This window comes from Dreissena polymorpha, chromosome 10 (genome assembly GCF_020536995.1).
Source record: "Dreissena polymorpha isolate Duluth1 chromosome 10, UMN_Dpol_1.0, whole genome shotgun sequence".
NCBI lineage: Eukaryota > Metazoa > Mollusca > Bivalvia > Myida > Dreissenidae > Dreissena > Dreissena polymorpha.
In genome coordinates, this window is record NC_068364.1 from 24,161,474 (window position 1) to 24,167,594 (window position 6,121).

Below are 6,121 nucleotides of genomic sequence, written 5' to 3' on the forward strand. Positions count from 1 at the left end.
ATGATTGCTACACAATTCGCCTTGAATTTAGTGTACATTCATAGGTTATAAAAATAAACTACAGAAAAAGCAAAACATTAAAACATGGAAACACACAGATTATTAGTCAAATATCACAGCGATTTTAAAATAAATTTAGAAACGTAATCAGATTAAATCGAATCGCAAAATGACATAAATAGTGCAACATAATATAAAACAAACAAAACAATAGAACTTGGTTTTCGAGTCAAGACTTGTTTTTATGTGTTTTCAATCCGAAAAAAGAACGGCTAGATTGCGGGTCACCATTCAAGCATTTAACTTTATAATCGCAATATATAATCGCTCAAGTGTATTCATCGCCTTTGATATTTAAAGGGTTTGGGATCCACGAACAATTGCGTTGGATAAGAATACAAAAGTACTATGCATCCGAACTTCTATGTAAAGTAAAACAAATGAATGATCTGCCAAAGCGATTACAAAAGTGACACATGACTGATATGCATGAATGCATTGTGATATTGGGTTTAACACTCATTTATGTACCATGGTAAAATTTCAATTATTTCCAAAAACTACCATCAACCGGTTATATAAAAAATCAAATTGAGATAACGAAAAAAAAATCAAAAGATTGACAACACTCTTATTGATCAAGTCGAATCCGACAGAATCTAGTATTTACCACCTCAGTTTGATTATACACTTTATGTAAGATTCATTCAATTTAATACAACGGTGGTAAAACATCTCATAGCGAAAAAATCTGACGGAAGAACGGACGAGCAACGTTCGGAGGGATAAAACTGTATACCGTCTCCTTTGGACGGAAAACAAAAACAAGGTGAGCTCATATTAAAGTGCGAAATTTATTACCGGTTACTATGGAAAATAATAATATAGGTTCGTCCGGTAAGGAATTGACAGTTGTGTAATTGTTTATTTGTGTAAACACCTACTCTTTGTAATTTTACTACTGACGTTTGCTTCTACAATGGAAATTTGTGTCGAAGTGTTCTTGAAAACCAGAGCAACACACAAAACGCGTGAACCACCGAAATCAAGCTTTATGCATAAATCATTGCCTGCACAAGGTCGTATGAAAGCCAGATGACGATCGGCAAATATATTGAAAAACCTGATGTGGCATGTTTTCCTTCCAAAAAACACCTACTGATGTTGACTTTTTGGGTCAAGTTACGGTTTTTTTTGCATTCCCACCGATACTGCGAATATTATGATAACACAAAAAACAACATTATGAGAAGAGGAATTCGAATTATACGAGTAATGGCATGCATTACACAAAACAAAATAATAATAATGACAGCTGTGGTAAGCGCAAGGAAAAGGTTAATGCAAAAGCTAGCCTTACCTAACACTTTGTAAAGAAGTAGGTCCTACATTGATTCGCACCTGTACTTTTAAGTGTTCGGTGTATTCGCTATATCTATATTTAATTAACTTTTATATTTTGTCTTATATTAATCTTTATCGACAATACTCATAAAACAAACTTCTTTATAAAGATATATTTCTTTAGCGCGTAAATTGTCCAACTGTTTAAATGCTATTTTGGATTATATATTTTTGTATGAGTGTGTTGCCGAGTTTGCGAGAATGTCAATACAGTGCTATTGATCTCAACACGGGTCCATTCCTTATATAACAATATTTTTGCGGCAAATAACGATCGATGTCCGTAGACATTCCGTGTTCGCATATGAAAAACGTACATGTTAGACGCTTTTTGCAATCAATTTTTTTAAATATTTTAATGATAATAACTGTCTGAGGTTGTCTCAGAAATTCTAAACAACCGGTCACCATGATTATTGAACAATATTATTGCATATGAACGTCTATCATATAGAGAAGAAAGTTTTCATATTTATATTTTGAATACAATCATGGTATCTTAAACCGGCTATTCACTGATACTTATTCAGACGGCATTTTCTAGTATTCATTGCTTAAATGAGTTTTATATTGTATTACCTACACACATTAGTAAATTGTTGTACCGAAATTTATTGCTAAATATTAAACTTTATATATAAGAATTTTTTTTACGTAAATATGCCAAGAGCTTCACGACCTGATCTGTAAGTCCACGATGCTTTAAAAGACCGAACAAATGATAGAAAATTTAAAAAAATGCCATAAAACGTTACACCACTTACATTCTTTGACCTTCATACCTTTTTGTAAATAGTTACATCACGTCTATATAATATAAACCTTTAGGTATTTCGCATAATGCTCTCAACAAACATGGTTGACAAATTATGTCGATCTTTTTATGTTAGTTTGCCATAACTTTTACCATCATGATAATGCAATCAAACGATATTTTTGGACCACCTCTTTGTTTACTGAATTAGCAATGCCTTAAATGTTTCGATTAATGATTAATACAGTACATCAATTTTAATATCGGAATAACATACCTGTTAATTGTTTTGCAAAATCGATGTAATAAAAACTTGTTTTAACATTGAATCAAACTAAATTACCCAAAAATGACTTTTCCTAAACAGTATCAAAACAGTATAATTTAACGGATTGTTAGAAGAATCAAGCAACACTTTCTGTAATCAAATTGCAGCTTTATCTTGTATCTGAATGATAAACAAGTAGCTAAATGTTAATATTATGTATACTATATATTTTTCCCACTTTCCTCGATTTCCCTATTTATACTTTTATGTCATACCTAAACTGGCTTTTGTACTCGCGTTACAATGGACCGGACTCCTTACTGCGAAAAAACAGTTCGTTTTTGTGAGGAGCCCATATTCAGCTAAAAAACCGATTTGTGTTACAGCTCACGACATAAATGTTATTTCAACCATAGCAACCGACACCAGCATAATGTTTACTTCGCGTGAAAGCGACGTTAACACCTCGTTTTGATCGTCTAAACATCGTTTATTCGGCGATTGACCAATGGTCAGGCGTCAATCAATCAAGGATGTCATGGCGGCCTTACTCCATTTTTGGCACGTCTTCTTCGACTCAAAATGACATTGGCGTTAATAAAACCAATAACGTGACAGTGTTTTTAAAATCCACATGCTTACTGGTAACGCATATGTAACGACCCAGAATCTCCGGACGTCAATGCAACGATTCTCGGCTTTACCATGATGACTCTAGTACGTCTGTTCTACATCCCATAGCTGCTGCGTGTTTGACGTCGTATGGGCAACCATACGGCGTTTCGGCAAACGCATTTTCATTCATTCAAACGACGACATCAAAGTCTCCTTAGCTGTTATTGCGAGTTATTTCATGCGTTCGTTCTCGCGAAGACCGGAAGTCTACTAGACTGTCCTTGCGAGTCAGTTCATGTTTATCACCACGAACTCACAGTCTGCTAGACTGTCATAGACTGAAACTAAAGAAGATGTTGATAAGTTAATTTTGACTAATTTCACTTAAGCCAACAGTTTCAAACAGATTATTATTCATCTAACGCATAACATTTGTGAGTAAAAAAGAAGAAAAATACAAACAGATGCACAACACGTAGCGATCACAAAACAGCACATTAGTTTTGCCTAAAACTTGTCGAGAACTTTTTAACCACCGGTCATTATGTCATGGTACACGCGACATAAAATAACTATATGTAATCAATGTATTTATCATCCTTTAATACTGATTAACAATGTTTTTGGTAACATGATTTTGAAAATTAATCTTAGTATTATCCGGAGAGCAGAGTCTGTAAGTATTTGTCTCTGTTTGAATCCGAATATAAGCTTATCACATCACATTTTTTTTTAAAGCCTTCTTTATACGCGACATCCAATCCATTTGAATAAGGAAAATATAACGCTTACGTTGATAACGATTATCTTGAAGTGGTATACAATTTACTCAATATGTGAAGCAACTTGCAATATAATTCACATTTAGCGGCAAACGTATACACTATCCAAAAATTGTTTTGCAACTGGATACGAACATTGAAACCTGTTTCTTCCTCCTTATTTGAACCGAATAATTAACTGTGAACCCCTTCCTTTCAAACCGAAAATCGAACTACCTGTTATAATAACTATATTCTCAAAACTGGTTTACCAAGCTTTATTAAAGTATATAGTATGTAGTTTTATTCTAGTTTAACATAGTTGTGTTTATTAATAATCCCAGCTCTTTTTAACGACTGAAATACAAGCAATTCGCCAGTTTTTTTACTCCCGATGTTAAGCGAATAATGAACTAGCTCTTTTGAACCACAAGAATAATTGTCCATTCTTCCAACCGCAGCCCTTAACAATGATTTATATTTTCGTGTATGTATGACATAAACATATTGCATACGAGATATCACTACACTATTGTATTTACTCATTTTAATTCCATCTATGATACTGGGAAATAATAACTAAGAAAGAGGCTCCTTATGTTTTATTAAAACTAAATAAGGAGATAAGTATTGTCTTACTTGCATGTACCTTGTGACTTCATATACATCGATCTGAGCCACGTAGCTTTGACACTCATTTTATATGTAGTCCTGATGTGACACTATTTATACAAACATATGCTTATAAAGGATTACTTTTTGTAATGAAAAAAATCCCATCTGCTTATTCAAGCCGAAAAAAGAACTGGCTTTTTTCATTTTAACAATTACTGTAAATTATTCAAGCTACATCCCATGACTCTGACAATCATTTTGAATGTAGTCCTGATGTGACACTATTTATTCGAACACATGCTTACAAAGGTTTACTTATTAGTAGGGAAATAAATCCCATCTGCTTATTCAAGCCGAATAAAGAACTAGTTACTTTTGCACTTTAACAATTACTGTTAATTATTCATGCTACATCCCATAACTATGACAATCATTCTATTCAAGCCAAACATGGGACTGGCATTTTGTTAACTTAAATAATAACTTTATATAAACCAAACTGTGAAAGGGATTGTTCATATACTAATTAAGTCAAAAGTATTATTCCTTCATATTTCCATTTCGTTTTGTTTTTAGTAGTCCGTTTCCTTTTCGTGGCTTAACATGGGGCCTGCATGATTTACATGTTCTAAACCTATTTATGTATTAAAATGCACCTTGCATTAACATGTAGTTATGATTTCAAAATAAATTTATAGTTCAACAATACATATACAAATAATCATAAAATTTAAATTAATATCGAAAAGATGTGCTCTTATTTAAAACAAAAGAGTTTTCTCTTGTTAAAAAAAAAAAACACAATATGGACAATATTGTATTTTTTTTACATCGTGATGCTATGGAAATACAAAGAATGTAAGATAATCAGCTACATTTTCAATTATGTCAGGCATAATACTATGAATGTTTTATATATAAAATGATAAAGTAAATGTAAGTTTAAACAAGAACAAGTAATATCGTAATATGACTTCAATGAAATATGACATTTGAAGACCCTTCCTTTTGCTCTAATTAAACATTAGAATTTATCGCAAAAATAAGTCAATAGCTTTGTTCAAATTGAAATGCATTAAAGAAAAACAAATATTTCCAGCTTGGAAAAAGGGGAAGTTCATTTTGAACTTAAATTAGAATTAAAAATAAAGATCCAAACAGTGATATATACTTTGAGGACATGTTGTAATTGTTAACGCGAGTACCATATTACAGATATGAGAGTTCAATGTTTTAGTTTTAAGGTGTAAACTCGAAGGAAAACATCCTTCCGATCCTATGTGATATAAACGAATGATGTATGGTACAATAAACACATTTGGTTTTATAAAATTATTTTATTAGTACACAAACCCTATCATAATTGATAACATATACATATATGAATGCATTGATTTTCGCATAGCTAGCAGCTGACAGGTATACATATTATTAAGTAGATACTCGTTGGATATCATTTTAATGGCTTAACACTAGACTTGCCCATTCAATTTTATCTTGATTTCACCTATTGCCTGTATTGCCTTGAATCCATACCGGGAACATACGAAATATGTGTTCCTATATGACTTGAATATTTAATCACTTGACGCTGTTTGTGTTTACTTCAGGTACCTTAGTCACAACTAGCTACGGTGTTTGTTTTAATTCCTCACCAAGAACATTTGACATGCATTGAAATATGCAACTTTTACGTAGTGTAAT

At 32.3% G+C, this 6,121-nt stretch overlaps 1 protein-coding gene across 1 annotated transcript in view; it reads left to right on the forward strand.

Annotated features, from left to right (window-relative positions):
* The window catches only part of LOC127848660 (leucine-rich repeat-containing protein 26-like), a 120,485-nt gene that overhangs the window by 53,930 nt on the left and 60,434 nt on the right, over window positions 1-6,121 (forward strand). The gene's annotated exons all lie outside the window — the stretch shown is intronic.